Below are 25906 nucleotides of genomic sequence, written 5' to 3' on the forward strand. Positions count from 1 at the left end.
TTCGAATCATGGTTGGTCCAAGGCCTGTAACCATGGTTGGAACCCTCCATTAGCATATCTAGGACGTGACCAAGACAACCTTTCAAGGCTTGGTTCATGGGTACTTCGAAATTTTTAAACCACAACACAAGTGCCCCTCGGTTTTCATTTCTGGTTTGGGTGAGTGAGTTCGGTTTTGGGGTGTTTGGGTGGATTGTGGTTGGCTTCTAGCCCATAGCCATGGTCCATACAACACTTCATCAAGTTTAGATCGAGCCATGGTCAAGCATATGGCAACTGGAACGATACAAGACTGTAAAAACGGATCAACACATCACACTATGCAGAAAGTGATGTCCTCGGGTGAAGCTTTGGATTGTCATAGATGTTTGCTTGGATTGTGGTTGGCTTTTAGCCCTTAGCCATAGTTTAAGCCACACCTTAGGACGTTGTTAAGAGACTCTGGTCGGTGGTTCAAGCCCAAATGGCCATTGGTCTCGTAAACGAAGCATAGCAAGCGCAGCTGCTGCCATGTTTTTTTACAGCAACTTTGTTTCGGTTCAGAGGTGGTGTTTGAGTTCCTGGTTGGCTTTTAGCCTATGGCCTTGGACTGGACAGTACCTCAATGAGTTGGGAAGGTCATGGTTTTGGCCGTTTGTGATTTGGTTAAGTTTAGAGGTCATACGAGAATTTATGGTGCAATGTGCCAAAGTGACTATCGAAAGAGCGTTTCAAGATTTTGGCCTCCATTCACTAATTTTCGTGGATCACAATTCTTATGGTTATTATTTCATCATGTTAAGTGTATTTCAATCATGACTAAACGATGGTTCGATGTTGGTTCGGGTTGGTACGGAGTCATGGTTGGAAATTATTTTGTTGGTCACGTTTATCTCGTTTTTGGCTCGGATATGTAGTTTTTGCCAAGTTGAGAATATTTGCATATGTCTCATGTTAGAATTAGGTCGCAGCAAGCCTGGTAACGATCCAACTCATTCGGTAAAAATAGGTTATAATTATAATACATGCATAAATGAATAAAATGTTTATTTTTGAGACATATGTGGTATGTCTTGTGGCCACCTCACGCTTATGGGATCTCTCCACCCGGTGACTTACGACTGGTTTATGTTCATGTATGAGTACGGACATCCAGTCCAAGGGCTGTGGTGATCCATACCGCCCAGTATACTTTGGTTTAGTCTGATCAGACGTTCATGTTATGTTATGGGCCACTTGCGTTGAAACATTATCTCTACCAGAAAAATCTCATTATGATATTTTTATGACACGGCTCTATCGAGCAAATCTTTTACGTACGATTTTTAGATATGCACGTAATTATATTTACCCATGACACGATTTTCACCTTACTGCTTTACGATACGATATTTTTACATTGCATGCGATCTTATGATATATTTACTCGTTATTCACGATATATGCATGCTGAGTCTTTAGACTCACTAGACTTGATTGTTGTAGGTACTTATGAGGTCGGGACTGAGGGCGGGGACCAGTGAGCTAGCTTGGGTCAGCAATAGTAGGAACTTGAGGATCTCATGTATTAGTTATTCACCTTTATATGTTCAAATTCAAATTTTTATATGTTGGATTATTTTTAAGTTGTTGTTTGAAAAACAATATTTACTTCCACTGTTATTTTAAAGTTAAACTTATTTATTAGTTTATTTTATGAATGATGCATGTTATTTATTTAAAGAGAAAATTTTTTAAATAATTCCGCAAAATTACGAATACGAAATACGGGCCTCTACACCACCACTATCTGCAAACAAGTTCAACAAGGAATGACTGGAAGTCCATTCCTCCCATATTTACAGAACTCCTTACAAGTTAATATTACAGATTCAAACAGAGTGTCCATCTAGCCTACTTTGTACCAGACTTCCTCACATCCAGCTTCATGAACCATTCATATCCGATATCCTCACCCAACTACTGGGATAATAATGCTTCAAGTACTTGCAATTAACACACCTCCTATGTGGTTCACCATCTAGACTCGCCAACCAGTATGCATTTCCATCCAACACTCGATGAACTTTAAACGGTCCTTCCCAATTGGGCGACCATTTACCGAATTCCCTATCTTTAGATCCGAGGGGTAGAATTACCTTCCAAACCGCGTCTCCCTCCTCGAATATTTTCTTATTCACTCGCTTATTGTAACTTCTGGCCACCTTGGATTTCTGAAGCATTAAAGCATTATACGTTGCATTCTTAACTCATCCAAATCTTCCAGTTCCATAACCATTGCTTCCATGTAGAGCTCTGGTTCTAATTCATTCTGTTTCATAACCCTTAAAGAAGGAATCACCACTTCCATAGGCAACACTGCATCATGTCCATAAGTCAAGGTGAAAGGGCTTAAACCAGTAGCACTTCTCTTCGATGTCCGATAAGCCCACAAAGTTTCTGATAACGGCCGATGCCACTCTCGGGGGTTGTCCTCCATCATTTTTTTAACATCTTAATCAATAATTGGTTTGAAGCCTCAGCTTGACCGTTGGATTAAGGATGACGAGGTGAATAATTAATCAATTGGATCCCATATTCCTCAGCAAATTCCTTCACTTATGATCCCACGAACATAGTTCCCTGGTGGGTTGTGATCGATTGTGGGATTCCAAATCTGTGAATAATATGGTCTTTAACAAATACAATAACATCTTTCTGCTCTACCTTCTTTTTGGGGAGGGCTTCCACCCACTTGGTGAATAAATCTGTAATGCCCGAGATTCTTGTTGATACGTTTGAATTGATATATAGTATGAATAAGGAATGCAAGAACAGACGGAGAGAAACGACGTTGCAAAACTTGAATATATTGATAAAGAGAGATCGCACCCGCGCCTAGTATTCTACCGCACCCGCGGTTGTGGCTCATGAAATGAGGAAGATTTACAGTAGGGTGAACGCACCCGCGGTGAAAACAGGACCGCACCCACGGTCGTCGATTTTGAAAATTTAGAAGGGGATGCAGTGAGCTGACCGCACCCGCTGTCAAGAAGGAGTGCATCCCACGGTGCTCTGTGCGAGAAATCCACCTTTGATTCTTATGTTGACACATGACATGATATATATATACTTAGTGCATGATTCATTCCTTGCTCATTCAGCAGATCAGCAACGAAAGAATCTCCTTCAAGCTTCAAGCTTTTCCTCTTCCTCTTCAACACTTGGTTGTGACAAATCCGTTTAACCAAATTGCGATCCGAGACTAGATTTGTGCTCCTCTCACCTAAGGCTACAAGAGGATGTAAGTTTGGTTACGTTTCAGCATGATTTAGATTCCATGTGTTGAAAGAATTATGATATGATGGTTAGTATGTGTTCTTGATATGTTGAACATAGGGTAATTGAAACCGGAACGAAGAAATGAGACAATATGCGATTCGTGTGAAATTTCAGCATATAATTGATTGAGCATATACAGATTTCAGAGCTTAGAATGTGTTATGATGAGAATGGTGAGTTGTTGATATTGATTATGTTGTGTTGATATGACCGGTATCGAGAATCCGCCGTTTTGCCATCGAAATGACATGAAATGAAATATTGATTCCTATGTGTAGTGTTGTGTACTTGAGATTGATAGAATGCACATTGACTATGCCATTTCAGATTTGTATTGGCAACTTTGACATCGAGACTTCGACATCGACAAAGATTGAACGACAAGAGAGGTATAATTCATGTGAATTCGGGAAGATACAACTCGAATTAGATTTGATTTGAGTTTTCCAAAATCACATACTAGATTGTTGTTTATATCTTTTTATGTTTATGCCTTGTTTATATATGTATATTCAAGCATTTAAGATAGGAGAGTCATTGGCAGATTTGCCAAATTTCTAGATGTTCGGTAGTATCGGCGCATAGGAGCAGATTTACTCCGATTGTAGACATTCGATACAGACAGGACCGAAGTCTAGGAATAAGACGTACCGTCACCCCGATTGGGAGGGTAGGTGGCAGACTGTGACGTCTTATTCACACCGGGATCACTAGAGTTAGATACGAGTCGAGTCCAAGATCTGAATTGATTTCAGTTGCATGCTTATATTGATTTGGTTTCATAGATTATGGAACCTATTACTATTGATTTTATTCATGATGGTATGTTTCATGATTTATATTGTGTATACCATGTTTTATACTGGGATTTGTTCTCACCGGAGTTTCTGGCTGTTGTTGTGTCTGTATGTGTGCATAACGACAGGTGGGACAGGATCTGGGTCGCGACAGAGATGAGAGATCGAGATAGCGTGGAGATTATGGGCCAAGAAGAAGGACTAGTGATGTAATACTAGACATGTATTAGATTTTAAACACTAGTAGAATACTTGTAGTTGAACATGTGAATGGTATTTGGAGTTCAATAATATGACAACATTGTGTATGGTGTATGATTTATATACATTAGTTTATAATGTTCAAAAGAAATTTTTTTTATGACACAAATTTTTTAGCAAAGATCCAATTAATCCCAAAAAGGAATTGAGTTAGAGCCCGGGTCCCCACAAAATCAGTAGCCACAATTATAAAGGAATGCCCTTTAGATGAAGGAAGATAACTTTTCCATATCAAATCCATGGCCCACCCCTGGAATGGCCACGGTTTTATGACAGCGTGCATCTCATCAGCTGGTATCCTCTGGATATTCCAGTGTTTTTGGCACTGTTGACACCCTCTCGAATATCTTATACAATCCTTTAACATCGATGGCCAATAATGGCCATGTCTACGGATTAACCACATCATTTTGATCCCTGACTGGTGTGCCCCATATATTTCTTCATGTATTTGCTGCATCACTTTCATGGCCTCTGGGTAACCCAAACACCGCAACCATAAACCATTATCCCCTTTTCTATACAATTCATCTTCCACCAAGACATAATGTAGAACTCTCATCTTCAAACCATAATGAAAATTCTGTTCAGGATTCCTCAATGCATCCTTTATCTCATCTCTCCAATCCCCTACGAGTTCAGCATCAATATCAAAGGTATCTACTTGTATTCCTCGCTGGTAAATAGAAGGATGATTTCTTTTTTGTACCAACAAAAGTTTTTGGGCTAGCTCGGGTGATATCTGTAACGTACCGTACTTTTTACTACTTAAAATTAGCGGAAAAATTAAAAATTTTCTTAAAAGATTAATCAAACTTCAAATTTGATAAAGTAAACCGTGCGTCCCAAAAGTAGATGAAACTAAAGATCTAAAATTAAAGTTTGACAAAAGTATTTGCTTAACACCTCATAACTAGTAACGTGAAATCGAAGTATTTGACTTTTCATAAAAACTTAAAAACTTGGGCGGTCCTTGGGTCTAGCCTCCTGCTCAGTCCAAGCCTGCTCCTTGGTCCCCACCCCTAGTCTCCTCCAAATCATCCTCACCTGCATCGATCAAGTCTAGTGAGTCTAAAGACTCAACACGTATAAACTGGAAGTAATTAGTAGTACGTAATAAAATCACATGCAACTTCAAAATAGAGAGTACATACTTGAAACTTGAACTTGCCATTAAACTTGAACATACATACATAACATAGACGTGTCATAACATTAACTTTTCTTAAACATGCTTGCATACTTGTACATACTTGAACATACATAAACTTCATAATTTTTTCGTAGAGGCATGTTTCAAAGCAAGTGACCCATAACATAAATCGCCTGATCAAACTAAACCACAGTACTGGGCTGACAGGTAATATCAACTGCCACATACATGAGATCTCGTTCATGCTTTAACTGGTGGATTAGTCCCTGTTCATACTTTAACGCTTTCCAATCCTGATCTAAACCGTTCATGATTTAACGGGGTGGATTGGTCCCCGGTCATGTTTTACCGCTTTCCAATCCCATACATAATTGGTCATAAGACATTTAGCATACCTCAAAAACTTGAAATATTTCCTTTTTGCATGTCGAACATACTTACTTGGCGTTGCGGGATTCGTTGGATCTCGCTTGGGGCCGCTGCTGCACATACTAACATGAATTTAAATACTTAACTTGCATAACTTAGACGTAGGTAATTGTGCTCACCACCAAAGTAAATAAATAGCTTATGACATTCTAAATCACTCGGGACTCGACCTCATTTAATCATCGTACTAACCATTATCTTGCACCCCAACACAAACTTGAAATGAAGTCTACAAATTTTTCCCAAAACATGAAGTACACGGACCCCGTGCCCGGTTCCGTGTAGGTTCGTTAAAAGACATACCGAAAAGAAAGAAGGGCACCGACCCCATGCAAGGGTCCGTGTGGGCTCGAAAAATTGACACCAAGAAGAAAACAAAGGCACACCCGTGTAAGGGTTCGTGAGGGGGTCCGGGTACCTGCACTAATTGGAAACCCACGGAAATTTAATACATGTTCTGCCTATCCTTCTAAAGTCGATTGTACGGGCTATGAACCAACAACTCGAGACCCATCTTAGGATGCTACAACATCGACTTAATCCTATGCAATTGCCCCAAAACGACCACGCATCACAAGTACACAATAAACCCGTAAACATGATCTTTGACAACAAAATGGTTTTCACGACTACTCATTCTACCAATTGCCTAACGACATGAAATGAAACATCAATAACCATCCCAACGTCATTAACAATATACCTATACGTAGCAACGATCAGCCGTCGATCCCCAACAAAGCCTGCAACAATAAAACTTCAAGAACGCATCAATATCATAATTTTATGAAAATGCAGTTTGAGCACTCTCACGAAAATGATCATAACTCACTCAATTTTTATCCAAATAATTCTAATTTATTGTCAAACGAAGGTATCGAAATGTTCTACAATTTTCATGTTCAAAGTTTTCTTAAAATCACGACCGAAAAATCGCAGTTTTTGAAAAGACAGTAAAAACGTGATTTGTGATCCAAAAACCGTTTCAAAATTGATCCAAACATCAATGCTCAATCTTTTACACATCGCGTATTTTTACACATAAATAACAACACAACGCATAATATGACGAGATCAATGCATAAACGAAAGAATATACGTGCCTTTGATGTGAAAAACTCACGATGCGGCGATACCGAAGCGGAGAAAGATGCGAGATTGATCTGGGAGGAACGTGGGGCGATTTTCTTGCAACAAAAATGACGAAAACTCGCTGGAAATTATAGAGGGAAGGGGCGGCTGCTCTCTAGACCAAGAACCCTAATTTTTTTTTCACAAAAATCTGAAATATGGTGCAAAGAGTTGTGTGTGTGTTTTTTACATGTGGTGTGTGTGTGTAGAGGTGTGTGTGCGTGTGATTAGTTAAGTTAGGGGAATAAAATTTGATTAATTATTAATTAGCAACTAATCTAAAATAATAACTCTCCCTTAACTTTAAAAAAATCTCTAATTAAAATAAAAATGTACATGTGCTAGACTTTTAAAAGTTTTAAAATTCTAAAATTCACCTAATAATTAAATTAGGCTTTAAAATGCTAAAAACTTAATAAATTAGTTAAAATTCCCCATCCTTAACTTAAAAAAAATACCATCTTTAAAATTGCCAAAATCATCGTCGGTCTCTTTTCCTCGATCCCGCATCCAATAATCGCCTGAAACATGAAACTCGTAAAACATTTAACGTGCATCACATAATTTAAAATAATGAAATTTCAATAAATAATGCATCATTAAAATAACTTTTAAATTTAAATAATGATTTAACCATTAAATAAATGCATGGAATTTACGTTTACTGATTTTGGGCACTACAGTTCCTCCCCCACTTATATAAATTTCGTCCTCGAAATTAAATCTTACCGAATAACTCCGGGTAGCAAATTATCATATCTGCCTCGGACTCCCAAGTGGCCTCCTCCACTGATTGGTTCAGCCACCGAACTTTGACCAGCTTAGTCACCTTGTTCCGAAGTCTACGCTCCTGTCTGTCTAGGATGTGGATAGGTCTCTCCTCATAAGACAGGTCTGGAGCCAACTGTAACGTTTCATAGCTCAACACGTGCGAAGGATTCGCTAAGTACTTCCTCAGCATCGAGACGTGGAACACATTGTGTACACCGGCCAGATTCGGCGGAAGGGCAACACGATAGGCTAGTGTCCCTACTCTGTCAAGAATCTCAAACGGCCCTATAAACCTCGGACTGAGCTTGCCTCTCTTCCCAAATCTCATAACACCCTTCATATGTTCTATCTTTACAAAAACTTGATCACCTACGGCAAACTCTAGATCTCTCCTTCTCTTGTCAGCATAACTCTTCTGACGACTCTGTGCGGTTTTCATTCTGTCTCGAATTTTGATTACCACATCAGCAGTCTGCTGAACAATCTCTGGACCAAGTTCTGCTCTTTCACCGACTTCATCCCAATGAATCAACGATCTGCACTTCCTCCCATACAATGCCTCGTAGGGAGCCATACCTATAGATGATTGAAAACTATTGTTGTATGTAAACTCCACTAGAGGTAGTTTTGATTCCCAACTCCCTTGGAAATCGATTATATAGGCTCGCAATAAATCTTCCAAAACCTGAATCACTCGCTCCGATTGGCCATCTGTCTGCGGGTGAAAAGCTGTACTGAATAGCAACTTTGTCCCCATGGCTGCATGCAAACTCTTCCAAAAGGACAATGTAAACCTCGGGTCCCTGTCGGACATAATAGAAACTGGGATTCCGTGCAATCGAACTATCTCCTTGATATAGAGCTCCGCATAATGAGTCATGGAGAAAGTCATCTTAACTGGCAAGAAGTGTGCTGACTTAGTGAGTCGATCCATTGTAACCCAAATAGCATTGGATCCTTTGACTGACCTCGGCAATCCGACAACGAAGTCCATTGTGATATTCTCCCATTTTCCCTCGGGGATAGGGAGTGTCTTAAGCATCCCCGCTGGCCTCTGATGCTCTACCTTCACCTGCTGACAAGTGAGACATTCAGACACATACCGACGGATGTCTCTCTTCATACCGGGCCATCAATACAGAATATGCAAGTTTTTGTACATCTTGGTGCCTCCGGGGTGAATGGAATACGGGGATGCATGTGCATATGTCATAATATCCTCTCTGATCGATTCAACACTAGGCACCCACATTTTGCCTCTGTATCTCACAATACCATCAGACACTGTGTAGAGTACACTGCCCTTGGCCTCATCTTTCAGCCTCCATTTCTGCAACTGCTTATCTGAAGGCTGTCCTCTACGGATTCGGTCTAGCAAATCAGATTTGAATGTCAGATTTGATATTCTGGGAGCTTTTCCCTTGAAATAAACCTCTTTAACCCAAATCTCTGAATCTCATACTGAAGAGGTCTCTGCACTGAAAACTGTGCTACAACTGCCACTTTTCTGCTCAAGGCGTCTGCGACAACATTAGCTTTCCCTGGATGCTAGCAAATTTTGCAATCGTAGTCTTTTACCAATTCCAACCATCGTCTCTGTCTCATATTAAATTTTTTCTGCGTGAAGAAATACTTGAGACTCTTGTGATCAGTAAATATCTGAAATTTCTTGCCGTACAAATAGTGTCTCCAAATCTTCAACGCAAAGACGACAGCCGCTGACTCAAGATCATGAGTCGGGTAGTTCTTCTCATGCACCTTCAACTGTCTGGAAGCATAAGCTATAACCCGACCCTGTTGCATCAAAACTGCGCCTAACCCGAGCTTAGATGGGTCGGTGTACAACACAAAATCACCTTGCCCTGCTGGCATGGCTAATACTTGCGCTGAAATAAGAGTTTGCTTCAAAGTATCAAAGCTCTTCTGACATTCATCACTCCACACGAATTTTGCATTCTTCTTGCTCAGTGAAGTGAGTGGCACTGCTATCGACGAAAACCCCAGGATAAACATACGGTAGTAACCGGCTAAACCTAGAAAGCTGCGGATTTCTGATGCATTCTTTGGCATAATCCATTCCTTGACTGCCGCTACCTTAGCTGGGTCCACCTCGATGCCACTGCTAGATATTATATGGCCCAAAAACGCTACCTTCTCCAACTAGAATTCACACTTACTGAACTTCGCAAATAACTTGCGACTCTGTAGGGTCTGTAGAACTGTCCTCAAGTGCTGACTGTGCTCCTCATGGCTCTTCGAGTAAATAAGAATATCGTCAATGAACACTATGACGAATTGATCAAGGTAAGGCTAAAAAACTTGGTTCATCAAGTCCATGAAAATTGCTGGAGCGTTCGTCAGTCCAAATGGCAATACTAAGAACTCGTAATGCCCATACCTGGTCCTAAAGGCTGTCTTGTGAACATCTACATCTTTCACCTTCAGCTGTTGATACCCCAATCGAAGATCTATCTTAGAGAACACTGTGGCTCCCTGCAACTGATCAAATAAGTCTTCGATTCTAGGAAGTGGGTATTTATTCTTGATCGTTACCTTGTTCAATTCTCGGTAATCGATACAAAGTCTCATGCTCCCATCTTTCTTCTTTACGAAGAGTACTGGTGCGCCCCATGGTGAGAAACTAGGGCGGATGAATACCTTGTCAAGGAGCACCTGAATCTTCTGTTTGAGTTCAAGCATCTTAGCTGGAGCTAAACGGTACGGTGTCTTGGAGATTGGCACTGTGCCTGGCATAAGATCAATGGCGAACTCCACCTCTCTTTCTGGTAGAAGGCCTGTGACGTCATCTGGAAAGACGTCGGGAAAATCTCTGACCACTGGTACATCAGATATAGACGGAGTGGGCACATTGGGTGTTGAAATGATGCTGGCCAAGAATGCCTGACACCCCTTGGGAATGAGTCTCCGCGCCTGCAAGCAAGAAATCATGCGAGGAAAACTCCCCCATCTAGCTGGCTCAAAGAGAAACTGCTTCATACCTAAAGGTCTTATTAGCACTGATCTCTTCTGAAAGTCAATCAGGACTCTGTTCTTCGTCAGCCAGTCCATTCCCAGAATGATATCAAGTTCTGGCATCGGCATCACAATCAAATCTGCATACACTAGGTGGCCTTGCAGTTCGAGATCAATGTCTCTGACCATGCTAGTAACTAACAACTCTTCCCTTGATTGGACTGTCACGGAATAATTCACATGAAGGCCGATGGTCTTGATATCAAAGTGGTTAGCAAACGTCTCCGAGATGAATGAATGAGTGGCCCCGGAATCTATCAAGGCATTAGTAGCTAATCTCTTAATGAAAATATTTCTTGAGAGAGGTTAGCACAACACAAAATTTATATCCCAAAAATTCTAACATTAACCTTAGGCAACAAAAGACACAAAAATGTCTACTAGCATCCTAATAATCCCAATTCAAACCAAGATGCAAGGCAAAGTAATACGATGCTTAATTAAATAGTTTAACAGTCAATAACGTCGTGTCTGGGTTCGCCTCTTGAGCATGCATGGCGAACACTCTTCCTTGTGTCGGTTGCCTCCAGTGTGGGAACTCCTTCAGCATGTGGTCACTCGCTCCGCACTTGAAACATTTGCTTGACCCATACAAACACTTTCCCAGGTGCTGGCGGTTGCACTTTGGGCACAATGGGTGCTCTCCCGGCCTCTGTGGCGCCTTCTGCTGTGGCATAGGACCCTTGCCCTTAGGAGGTCCCTGATAAGGCTTCTTCCCTGGCTGCCCCTGGAACGGCCTCTTAATCTAAGGTCGCTGTTGCTGCTGCTGCTGAGGTGCCTGATAGGGTCTCTTGCCCTGTCTATCAACCTCGATATCCCTATGGTCCTGCTCTGCAACCAAGGCTCTAGATACTGCCACGACATAGGTAGTCGGACCAGCAACCCTGACATCTCGGAGCAAGATCGGCCGCAACCCATCCATGAAATGCCTCAGCTTCCCCTGGGCATCATTAGCTATCAGGGGCACAAAGTGACACCCCCTCTCAAACTTCCTCACAAACTCCGCAACGCTGCTATCCCCCTGACGCAACGTCATGAACTCCCTGGTTAGGCGAGAGCGTACTTCCTCAGTGAAGTACATGGAGTAAAAGACCTCTTTAAATCCATTCCACGTCTGTGTTTGCAAGTTAACTGACACTAATGCACTTTCCCACCACAGTCTGGCGTCCCCTACCAGAAGGAATGTGGCACATCTGACTCTATCTGCATCTGTCAGTTCCATAAAATCGAAGATTACCTCGATGGACTTAATCCATCCCTCAGCTATCATCAGGTCAGTGGTCCCCGAAAACTCCTTTGGGTTCATTCTCCTGAACCTTTCATAGACTGCCTCTGGTCTGGGCCTGGCCCCTGCATCAACTGCAGCTTGGTTCCCCGCAAACTGTGCAAAGAACTGAGTCATACCCACAAGCATCTGCGCCTGCATATCTGGGGTGGAGGTGGGGGATTGGCCCTCCCCTCATCTCAAGGCTCTCGGTCCTCTTCCCTGTCTTCACGGTTAATCAAGCGTCTAGGAGGCATACTATTCCAATAATTTACCCAACACGTAAGCCCCACATGCATGAACATGATATCAATAACATAAGATGCACATACTTGAACATAAAAATATGCACATGTTGAAATCAGAACTTCATGCTTACTACATAACATAAATTTAAAACCTTAAAACTTACAGACTTGAGGTGTGACTTCGTGAGCTTCTTGCGACTGGCAGTAGGCATAACCCTTTACAAGAACACCGCTCTGATACCAAATGTAACGTACCGTACTTTTTACTACTTAAAATTTGCGGAAAAATTAAAAATTTTCTTAAAAGAGTAATCAAACTTCAAATTCGATAAAGTAAACCGTACGTCCCAAAAGTAGATGAAACCAAAGATCTAAAATTAAAATTTGACAAAAGTATTTGCTTAACACCTCATAACTAGTAGCGTGAAATCAAAGTATTTGACTTTTCATAAAAACTTAAAAACTTGGGCGGTCCTTGGGTCTAGCCTCCTGCTCAGTCCAAGCCTGCTCCTTGGTCCCCACCCCTAGTCTCCTCCAAATCATCCTCACCTGCATCGATCAAGCCTAGTGAGTTTAAAGACTCAACACGTATAAACTGGAAGTAACTAGTAGTACGTAATAAAATCACAAGCAACTTCAAAATAGAGAGTACATACTTGAAACGTGAACATGCCATTAAACTTGAACATACATACATAACATATACGTGTCATAACATGAAACTTTTCTTAAACATGCTTGCATACTTGTACATACATAAACTTCATAATTTTTTCGTAGAGGCATGTTTCAAAGCAAGTGACCCATAACATAAATCGCTTGATCAAACTAAACCACAGTACTGGGCTGACAGAGAATATCCACTGCCACATACATGAGATCCCCGTTCATGCTTTAACGGATGGATTGGTCCCCGTTCATGCTTTAACGCTTTCCAATCCTGATCTATACTCGTTCATGATTTAACGGGGTGGATTGGTCCCCGGTCATGCTTTACCGCTTTCCAATCCCATACATAATTGGTCACAAGACATTTAGCATACCTAAAAAACTTGAAATATTTTCTTTTTGCACGTCGAACATACTTACTTGGCGTTGAGGGATTCGTTGGATCTCGCTTGGGGCCGCTGCTGTACATACTAACATGAATTTAAATACTTAACTTACATAACTTAGACGTAGGTAATCGTGCTCACCACCAAAGTAAATAAATAGCTTATGACATTCTAAATCACTCGGGACTCGACCTCATTTAATCATCATACTAACCATTATCTGGCACCCCAACACAGACCTGAAATGAAGTCTACAAATTTTTCCCAAAACAAGAAGTACACGGACGTCATGCTCGGGTCCGCGTACGGGTCCATGTAGGTTCGTTAAAAGACATACCGAAAAGAAGGGAGGGCACGGACCCCGTGCAAGGGTCCGTGTAGGGGTCCATGTGGGCTCGCAAAATTGACACCAAGAAGAAAACAAAAGCAAGGATGTAATGCCCGAGATTTTGATTATTGTAATATGAAGCGATTAATTGATAATTGATGTGATCATAGACGAAAAGGATCAGACCAGGAAAGACAAAAGAAGACTTGAATTATGTGCGAGGACTGAACCCCTCGCGCATATGCGCGACCAAGCAGGGTGCATATGCGCGAGGCAGGCAGAGAACTTCGCGGGTCCTAGTCACGCATATGCGCGCACGAAGAGAGGACACGCATATGCGCGAGCATGTGCAAGGAAAAATGCCGAGACCAGTAGATCTCGTGCATATGCGCGAGACGTGCAGTGCAAAGAGATGAGCCACATGGCTGGGACATGCAATATATATGTAAATTGACTTCATTTCCTTCAAAACTCAGGAAAAAAAACCGAGAGAAGCTTCAATTCTTGTGATACGAGAGTTTGGTTTGCGGAAGATCCATCCGTTAGAATTTCAATCCGACTTCATTATCGGACTCCTCTCGAAAAAGGCTTCACAAGGACGTAATTTTTTTTATGATTTGGAAACTTGATATTGAAGGAACCAGAGTTTGATTTATCTTATGTGTTCTTGAGAATTTAGACATCGTATAATTGAAACCAGATCGAAGAATGGATACCGTATGAAATTGTTTGCATTTTCAGAGTGAATTTGATTGAGATTATACAGATTTGGTATCAAATTGAGTTTGTTATCGATTATGAGTTATGATTGTATCTGCTGGTATTTGTATTGCTGGGCATATCGAGATTGTACCGTTATGCCGTTGAAACATAATTAGATTGAGTTCTGATTATATCCAGTATTGATTGGGTTGTATATTGATATTGTACTCCTCCATATTGTCATTGTCAGATTGAATATTGACAGCTTCGAATTCGAGACTTCGACTTCGTCAGATCGACAAAAGAAATGTATAAATCAATGTCGAACCGGGAAGATACGACTCGAGTTAGATCCGACTTGATTTTCCCAAAATCACATACTTTATTTTATTGCATTGATGTTTGCAATTCATGAGATTGATATGCTTAGTCTATTGATTTATAGCAAAGCATGTATTGAGTCATGGGCTGATCTGCCTAGTCATTGGCTTAGGTGCCATGTCTTTGGCGGATGTGCCAAGACACTGGATGTTTGGTTTATATCGATGTTGCTTAGGAGCAGATCGACTTCTATTGCTGAGATTCGATATAGTGTGCCAATGTACAGGAACCGGGATCCCTAGATTAGAGAATAGTCGAGTCTGAGATTATGAGTCAAGAGTTTGATTTATAGTTTTATATCGATTCATGTCTTTCAGATTATGATACATGTTATTGATATCTGTTTCATGCTTTTATATCTGTTTATATGATTGCATGTATACGTTGTTTATACTGGGACTATATTTCTCACCGGAGTTATCCGGCTGTTGTTGTGTTTGTATGTGTGCATGACAACAGGTGGGACATGATCAGGGTCAAGAAGAGGATGAGAGATCAAGATTAGCGTGGAGATCCGAACTTAGAAGTAGAATTGGCTTTCAACACTTGATGTATAGTAGTTGGACCTTAGTTTGAGATAAATGTACTTTGTACAAGACTTGTACTTTACTGTTGATATGTATATCAGATTGATTATCATATGTTCCACAATTTTTGTATTTTTAAAAAAATTATGACCCAGTTTACTTAATTGTTACATTTTATCCTAATAATGATTAAGAAGATGAATTAGGTTTGGGTCCCCACAGCAGGTGGTATCAGAGCAGTAGGTTCTTTAGATTGAGATACAAGCTAGTGAGCGGGGTAGATTGAGTTTTCTTTCCTTCTTTTGCTATGCTAGCATGTTTTACTGCTTTAATACATATTTACCTGATTATCTGATTTGATTGGAAACATGTGTTGTGGAGAATGAATCAGAATCGATTCTTGATCAGCAGTAAGATGATCAGAGGAGGACTGAAACAAATTTGTTGTATTTGGTTACTAATACTTTTGATAATCAGATATGCCTCCTCGAAGAGTCCCAGAACAGGGTAGTACCTCGACTAATCCGACGGATGTCACAGCAACTCCGATGGAAACATTACTGAAGAGATTTCAGTCGTTCAAACCGCCAACTTTGAAGGGCATAGAGAATTCTGTTGGCTGTGAGAGTTGGCTAGATGATATAGAGATGCTATTTGATTCAATGGATTATATAGACGAGCACAGAGTTAGACTGATTGGGCACCATTTGCATGATGTTGCAAAGGATTGGTGGCTCACGACTAAGAGGGCATTGGAGCTTCGAGGTACAGTCATTACTTGGAAAATCTTAAAGACTGAATTTTATCAACGATTTTTCCCAGTATCGTACAGGAAAGACAAGGGGACAAAGTTTGCTAATCTGAGACAGGGTCAGTTGAACATTGAAGAAAATGTGGCCAAGTTCTCTACCTTGTTACGCTTTGCTCCGCATGTTGCTGAGAATGATGAAGCTGTTGCTGATCAGTTTATCTATGGGCTAAATCCTGAGATCTTTACATTGGTAAACACTGGAAGACCGAATAACATTGCTGATGCCCTGAATAGAGCCAAAGGAGCAGAAGTATGTCTGATGAGACAGAAAGGAGCTTCGTATGTTGCTCCAGCACCGAAACCACAACAACAACCCTCGACTCAGTTTCACCAACCCCCTCCCAATTTTGAGAGTGGTAGTAGCAGCAGTGGAAAGAAAGATCATTTGAAAACCCGAGGAAAACAGTTCAAGAAGTCAGGGAGCAGTTTATCTAGCTCTAGTGGTTCCCAACAGAGCCAGAGTAGTACAGGGGTCTATTGCAGAACTTGTGGAGGAAGACATCCCACAAAGCAATGCCAAGGAGTATTTGGTAGTTGCCACAACTGCAGAAAGCAGGGACATTTGCCTAGAGTTTGTCCACAGAGAGATTTGATAAGTGTAATTTATTTCACTTTTATTACTTGTTTTTAACTTAGAATTATGTGATTCTTGAGCAGTTTATTTGATTTGTTGTTGTTTTTTTTGTTATAGTTTGGAAGTATAGAATAAGAGTGTGAAGTATTAAAAGTGTTGCATTGGAAAGTGCAAAAAGATAAAAAAATACAGTAGCTGCAGCACACCCGCGCTTATTCATGTACCGCACCCGCGGTAAGCTAGTGCACCCGCACTGAAATAGGCAGCGCACCTGCGCTCATACACCAGAAAGAGGACCGCACCCGCGGTCTGTTCTTCACCGCACCCGCGGTCTTCGAAAAGCAGAATCTGGAAATTCTTTAACTTTGTGTGCTGCGCGTGGAAGTTTGAGAATTTTGCGTGCTATGACTTCTATCTTGTCTGTACTATAATAAGACATCATTTGCTACTATCTAGGGTATTGGGGAGCCAAGGAAAGAATGAAGGAGGCTACTACTAGATTGAAGATCAAATTCATCAAGTTTGGAAGAAATCTTTTGTACAACTCCGGGAACAGAATCAGCTCTTCAAACTCTTGTTCTAAGTTCTTCTTTCCTTTGTTTTTCATTTGTTATGTCTTATTTTAAAACCATGTTTTGTTGTTTTGATTTGTTATTATGAACTAATTTTTATTTCTAGAGGAATGATGGAACAAAACTAGAAACCATGTGTTGGAATCTATGAACTAAGCTATTTAAGTTCTTCATCTTGTTCTTTTGTATTATTTCAATCTTAATGCTTTCAATTTATTGGCCATAATTTGAATAATTTATATGTTTACAATTTATCACTCGGTAGAGGAAATTATAAATAAGAAAAAGAAAAAATACATCAATGGTATTTATAGAGTTTGGGAGGGCCTATAATGCTATTGAAGCTTATAGAGAATCTAGTGCTTGATGTGTTATTTATTTGTAGATTGTTGATGGGAACATTGCAATCAAATTTTAGATAACTAAAATCTACTAACACTCGGGAGAGGGAGTATATAATTATAGGATTCTTTGCTATTGAATAAGAAGGAGTTTTACAAAATAGCTACAAGAAATTACACATGGTGGATAGTAGAGTGAAATCGGACCTCTAGATCTTTTATTCCATTGTTATTTGCTAAAAATTTTGGTGTTATATTTTATTTAATCCATTTTCAATATAGCTATTCTTGTGAACAAATCTTTTAATTGATTTTTCTAAATAAAGTCTAGACTATTTTAATTACAAGTACTAATATACATTTATATACACATTCCTCGTGGGATCGACACTTGTACTCAAAAATACATTTTACTATAACTTGACGTCGTGCGCTTGCGAGCAATCAAGAAAATACGCAACAAGGTTCCCAAAGATCCGAGGGAGCAAAATCATCTGGATCAGTGGCTCAGGCTGATAGACGATCATCTGCTGTTCACTCCTTCCAGCCACCGACTACTACTCAGTCACAGTCGAGGCCATGAGGAAGCCAGACTATTAGCGAGCCTCCTAGACAACAGGCCAGAGTATTCGCTTTGACTGAAGAACAGGCCCAGGAAGCACCAGATAATGTTGTTGCAGGTAACTGTTCTTTATGTGGTTATTCTGCTTATGTATTGATTGACACGGGTGCGTCCCATACATTTATTTCTGAAAGATTTGTTTTGATTCATGCATTGCCTGTTGAGTCATTATCTACTGTAGTATCTGTCTCTTCACCTTTGGGGAGAGGTCTTGTATCAGTGACGTCCGTTAGACATTGTATGCTACAGTATGACGGACATGAGATTTAGTTAGATTGTATTGTACTTGGGTTGTCTGATCTTGACTTTAATATTGGTATTGATATGCTGAACAAGTACAGAGCTACCGTAGATTGTTTCCACAAGATTGTGAGATTCAGACCTGAGATGACTGATGAATGGAAATTTTACGGTAAGGGTATTCAGTAGACGTACTGAAATCGAGCCCATCATTGGCAGATTTGCCAGTGGTATGTGAGTTTGCTGATGTCTTCCCAGATGAGATTCTGGGTTTGCCTCCGGTCAGAGAGATAGACTTCAGCATTGAATTGGTACCATGTACAGTTCCGATTTCTAGAGCTCCATACAGAATGGCACCGATTGAATTGAAAGATCAGCTAGAAGATTTACTGGCCAAGGGTTACATCGGACCGAGTGTTTCTCCTTGGGGTGCTCCAGTATTGTTTGTGAGAAAGAAGGACGGTTCAATGAGACTCTACATTGACTATTGGCAACTGAACAAGGCTACGGTAAAGAACAAATATCCTTTGCCTCGTATCGATGATTTATTTGATCAGTTGCAGGGTTTTTCTGTGTATTCCAAGATCGATCTGAGATCTGGATATTATCAGCTGAGAGTTAGAGATTCTGATATATCGAAGACAGCTTTCAGAACCAGGTATCGCCATTATGAGTTTATATCTTGCCATTTGGTTTAACGAATGCTCCAGCTGTATTTATGGGTTTAATGAACCGTGTATTTCAGAAGTATCTTGATGATTTCGTGATTATATTTATTGATGATATTCTGATTTACTCCAAGAATATGATTGATCATGCTGAGCATTTGAGAACTTTATTGAGAATTCTGAGGAATGAAAAATTATATGCAAAGCTGTCTAAATGTGAAATCTGGCTGAAGCAAGTTGTATTTCTGGGACATATTATATCTTGAAATTGTATTTCTGTTGATTCTAGAAAGGTTGAGGCAGTGATTAACTGGCCTAGACCGACTTCAGTGCCAGAGATACGCAGTTTTATTGGTTTAGCAGGCTATTACCATCGATTCATTAAAGATTTCTGCCAGTATTGCTAAGCCTATTACTCAGTTGACTCAGAAGAATGCACCATTTGTATGGTCTGAGGAGTGTGAGTCCAGTTTCCTCGAATTGAAGAAAAGATAACCAGTGCTTCGATATTGACTATTCCATCAGGTACTGGTGACTGTTGTTTATTGCGATACTTCTCACAGAGGATTGGGTTGTGTTTTGATGCAACAGGGACATGTCATTGCTTATGCCTGGAGACAATTGAAGCCACATGAGTCTCGCTACCCAGTTCATGATCTTGAATTGGCAGCCATCGTATTTGCACTGAATATTTGGCGACACTATCTATACGGTGAGAAGTTTGAGATTTATTTTGATCAAAAGAGTCTGAAATATCTATTTTCATAATCTGAACTGAATATGAGGCAACGAAGATGGCTTGATTTACTGAAAGATTTTGAATGTGAGATCAAATATTATCCAGGAAAGTCAAATGCAGCAGCTGATGCACTGAGTCGAAAGGTATGTTCTTTATCCTTACCGACGATTGGTGTTTCAAATTTGATTGAAGATTGCTGTTTGTCTAGATTAATATTTGAAACAGATTGGAGACCGTTGAGACTCTATAATATTCAAGTCTAACCAGAGTTGCTTTTGAGAATTAAAGAAGCACAGAGTGTTGATCAGAATATTCAGAGCTCGATTTCGATGGTCAGAGCAGGGCATCGATCAGAGTATCAGGTACGTGATAATGTACTGTATGTGAATAATCGTCTTGTTGTGCCAGATGTTTCAGATTTGAAACGACAGATATTGTCAGAAACTGCACAGTAGTCGATTCAGTATTCATCCTGGTGGCAGAAAGATGTATAATGATTTGAAAAGAAAGTTTTGGTGGAAACAGATGAAAGCAGATATTGCAGAGTTGTATCAAAATGTCTGAATTGCCAACAGGTGAAAGAAGAAAGAAAGAAACCAGGAGGTTTGTTACACAACTTGTCTATTCTTGAATGGAAATGGGATCACATTTCTATGGATTTTGTGACGAAGCTACCGCGATCCTCCCGAAGTTGTGATGCAATTTGGGTCGTGATTGACAGATTGACCAAATCAGCATGTTTTATTCCGTACAAGATGATAAACAGACATGACCAGATGGCAGAGATTTATGTCAGAGAAGTGGTCAGATTGCATGGAGTGCCGAAGTCGATTGTGTCAGACCGTGATCCTCAGTTTACTTTGCACTTTTGGACACAGTTTGCAACAAGCTCTAGGTACTAAATTGGACTTGAGTACCGCATATCATCCACAGACCGACGGACAATCAGAGCGGACTATCCAGACATTGGAAGATATGCTTAGAGCTGTAGTGCTTGATTTTGGCACTAGTTGGCAAGAATCTTTGCCTCTTTGTGAATTTTCGTACAACAACAGCTATCAGACGAGTATAGAGATGGCTCCATTTGAAGCGTTGTACGGCAAGAAGTGCAGATCCCCTCTTTATTAGGACGATATTTCTGAGGTACTTGAGATTGGGCCTGATATGATACGAGAAATGACAGAAAAAGTGAAGCTGATTCAGAAGAGAATGAGAACAGCTCAAGATAGACATGCCAAATATGCGAATATTCGACGTCGACCTCTAGTGTTTGAGGCAGGAGACAGAGTATTTCTGAAGATTTCTCCTTTCAGAGGTGTTGTCAGATTTTGCAAGAAAAAGAAGTTGTCTCCACGATACATCAATCCATATGAGATTCTTGAGAAGATAGGAGATCGTGCCTATCGACTCGCCTTACCGCCTTCTCTATCTGGAATACATGATGTCTTTGATGTATCTTTATTGCGGAAATATCTTCCTGATGCATCTCATATTCTTCAGCCAGACGAGGCAGAACTTGATGAGACACTGAGTTATTTTGAAAAGCCGATCTAGATTATTGATCGTAAAGAAAAACAGCTCAGAACGAAGACTATTCCGCTTGTGAAAGTTCAGTGGAGTCGTCATGGCATTGAAGAAGCTACCTAGGAGACTGAATCAGACATGAGACAGAAATTCTCAGAGTTATTTCATTGATGTGAGTTTACTGTTTAGCTTCTATTCTCTATTTCTTATTGTGTCTGATTTGCTATCTCATTTGATTGCTTACGATTTCGAGGACGAAATCAGATTTTCGAGGGGGAGAATTGTAATGCCCGAGATTTTGTTTATTGTAATCTGAAATGATTAATTGATAATTGATGTGATTATAGACGAAAAGGATCAGACCGAGAAATACAAAAGAAGACTTGAATTATGTGCGAGGACTGAACCCCTCGCGCATATGCGCGACCAAGTAGGGCGCATATGCGCGAGGCAGGCAGAGAACCTCGTGCATATGCGCGACCAAGTAGGGCGCATATGCGCGAGGCAGGCAGAGAACCTCGTGCATATGCGCGACCAGGACCCGTGCATATGTGCGAGCATGGCAGAGAACCTCGCGCATATGCACGAAGAGAGGACGTGCATATGCGCGAGCATATGCAAGGAAAAATGCCGAGACCAGTAGGTCTCGCGCATATGCGCCGAGGGAGGTCGCGCATATGCACGAGACGTGCAGTACAAAGAGATGAGCCACATTGCTGGGACATGCAATATATCTGTAAATTGAATTCATTTCCTTCAGAACTCAGGAAGGAAAACCGAGAGAAGCTTCAATTCTTGTGATACGAGAGTTTGGTTTGCGGAAGATCCATCCGTTAGAATTTCAATCCAACTTCAGTATCGGACTCCTCTTGACAAAGGCTTCACAAAGACGTAAGTTTTCTCATGTTTGTTATGTTTTGGAAACTTGATATTGAAGGAACCAGAGTTTGATTTATCTTATGTGTTCTTGAGAATTTAGACATCGTATAATTGAAACCAGATCGAAGAATGGATACCGTATGAAATTGTTAGCATTTTCAGATTGAATTTGATTGAGATTATACAGACTTGGTATCAAATTGAGTTTGTTATCGATTATGAGTTATGATTGTATCTGCTGATATTTTTATTGCTGGGCATATCGAGATTGTACCGTTATGCCGTTGAAACATAATTAGATTGAGTTCTAATTATATCCAGTATTGATTGGGTTGTATATTGATATTGTACTCCTCCATATTTTCATTGTCAGATTGAATATTGACAGCTTCGAATTCGAGACTTCGACTTCGTCAGATCGACAAAATAAAAGTATAAATCAATGTCGAACCGGGAAGATATGACTGGAGTTAGATCCGACTTGAGTTTCCCAAAACCACATACTTTATTTTATTGCATTGATGTTTGCAATTCGTGAGATTGATATGCTTAGTCTATTGATTTATAGCAAAGCATGTATTGAGTCATGGGCTAATGTGCCTAGTCATTGGCTGAGGTGCCAAGTCATTGGCGGATGTGCCAAGACACTGGATGTTTGGTTTATATCGATGTTGCTTAGGAGCAGATCGACTTCTATTACTGAGATTCGATATAGTGTGCCAATGTCCAGGGACCGGGATTACTAGATTAGAGAATAGAAAAGTCTGAGATTATGAGTCAAGAGTTTGATTTACAGTTTTATATCGATTCATGTCTTTCAGATTATGATACATGTTATTGATATCTGTTTCATGTTTTTATATCTGTTTATATGATTGCATGTATACGTTGTTTATACTGGGACTATATTTCTCACCGGAGTCATCCGGCTGTTGTTGTGTTTGTATGTGTGCATGACAACATGTAGGACATGATCAGGGTCAAGAAGAGGATGAGAGATCAAGATTAGCGTGGAGATCCGGACTTAGAAGTAGAATTGGCTTTCAACACTTGATGTATAGTGGTTGAACCTTAGTTTGAGATAAATGTACTTTGTACAAGACTTGTACTTTACTGTTGATATGTATATCAGATTGATTATCATATGTTCCGCACTTACGTATTTTAAAAAAAAAATTATGACCAAGTTTACTTAATTGTTACATTTGATCTTAATAATGATTAAGAAGATGAATTAGGTTCGGGTTCCCACAACGGACCCCGTGTAAGGGTTCGTGTGGGGGTCCGGGTACCTGCGCTAATTGGAAACCCACGGAAATTTAATACATGTGCTGCCTATAATTCTAAACTCGATTGTACGGGCTATCAACCAACACCTCGAGACCCATCTTAGGATGCTACAACATCGACTTAATCATGTGCAATTGCCCCAAAACGACCACGCATCGCAAGTACACAATAAACCCGTAAACACGATCTTTGACAACAAAATGATTTTCACGACTACTCATTCTCCCAATTGCCTAACGACATGAAACGAAACATCAATAACCATCTCAACGTCATTAACAATATACATATACGCAGCAACAATCACCCGTCGGTCCCCAACGAAGCCTGCAACAATAAAACTTCAAGAACGCATCAATATCATAATTTTATGAAAACGCAGTTTGAGCAGTCTCACGAAAATGATCATAACTCACTCAATTTTTATCCAAATAATTCGAATTTACTGTCAAACTAAGGTATCGAAAAGTTCTGCAATTTTCGTGTTGAAAGTTTTCTCAAAATCACGACCGAAAAATCGCAGTTTTTGAAAAGATAGTAAAAACGTGATTTGTGATCCAAAAACCGTTTCAAAATTGATCCAAACATCAATGCACAAACTTCTACACATCACGTATTTTTACGCATAAATAACAACACAACGCATAATATGACGAGATCGATGCATAAACGAAAGAATATACGTGCCTTTGATGTGAAAAACTCACGATGCGGCGATACCGAAGCGGAGAAAGATGCGAGATTGATCCGGGACGATCGTGGGGCGATTTTCTTGCAACAAAAATGACGAAAACTCGCTGGAAATTATAGAGGGAAGGGGCGGCTGCTCTCCATACCAAGAATCCTAATTTTTTTTTTCACAAAAATTTGAGTGGAATAAAATTTGCTTAATTATTAATTAGCAACTAATCTAAAATAATAACTCTCCCTTAACTTTAACAAAATCTCTAATTAAAATAAAAATGATCATGTGCTAGACTTTTAAAAGTTTTAAAATTCAAAAATTCACCTAATAATTAAATTAGGACTTTAAAATGCTAAAAACTTAATAAATTAGTTAAAATGCCCCATCCTTAACTTAAAAAAAAATACCATCTTTTAAAATTGCCAAAATCGTCGTCGGTCTCTTCTCCTCGATCCCGCATCGAATAATCGCCTGAAACATGAAACTCGAAAAACATTTAACGTGCATCACATAATTTAAAATAATGCAATTTGAATAAACTAATGCATCATTAAAATAACTTTTAAATTTAAATAATGATTGAACCATTAAATAAATGCATGGAATTTACGTGTACTGATTTTGGGCACTACAATATCCTTAGACCAGAAGCAATCTGAGCCAATTCATCAGCTTCCCAGTTGTCTTGTTTTGGCACGTGTTGGAAGGTCACATCCTCAAAATCGTTAAGGAGCTGTGAACAAGCTATAAAATAAGTGGCTATCGCCAAAATTGAACATTTATATTCCCCGGGCATTTGCTTGAGAACCAGTTAGGAATCTCCAATAATCAACACATATTTAGCGCCCAAATCTCGTAGAATTTCCAAGTCCAATCACTAGCGCTTCGTATTCAGTCTGATTATTGGTGCATGAAAAGTCCAGATTAAATGACAAAGCTGTCTTAACTCCCATTGGGGAGGTTATCACAACTCCAACCCCTGACGCCCTCTCTGTACTTGAACCATCAAATTTCAAAGTCCAGGATTGATTGACACAAAACACTGGGATATCCACTGGTGCACTCCCCGCCACATCGACCATAGGGTGGTCTACCAGAAAATCAGCAACAGCTTGGCCTTTCATCGAATTTTGGGGGCAATAAATCAAGGTAAACTCGGCCAATGCCAGCGACCATTTGCCAATCCTCCCAGTCAATATAGGCCTGTGAAGCATGTATTTGACAAGATCTGTCTGTGAAATCACATAAATCTTCTTAAATAATTCATCTGGACGAGGAATCTTTGTAGCTCCTTCTCATTCTTCGGTGGCATAACTGCCATGATAGCTTTAGCCTTATTTTTGTCCACCTCTACTCCCCGCTGGTGAACTAAAAAACCAATGAAATTCCAATCTTGTACACAGAAAGCACATTTCAAAGGATTTAACTTTAAATTGTGTTGCATCATCCTTATAAAACTCTTCCTGAGGTGACCAAGATGATTTGATGTTTTTCTCGATTTAACAACAATGTCATCAATATACACCTCCAAGCACTGACCGATCATATAATGGAAAATGGTATTCATGGCCCTTTTGTAAG

This window comes from Primulina tabacum, chromosome 8, assembly GCF_025594145.1.
Source record: "Primulina tabacum isolate GXHZ01 chromosome 8, ASM2559414v2, whole genome shotgun sequence".
Taxonomy (NCBI): Eukaryota; Viridiplantae; Streptophyta; class Magnoliopsida; order Lamiales; family Gesneriaceae; genus Primulina; species Primulina tabacum.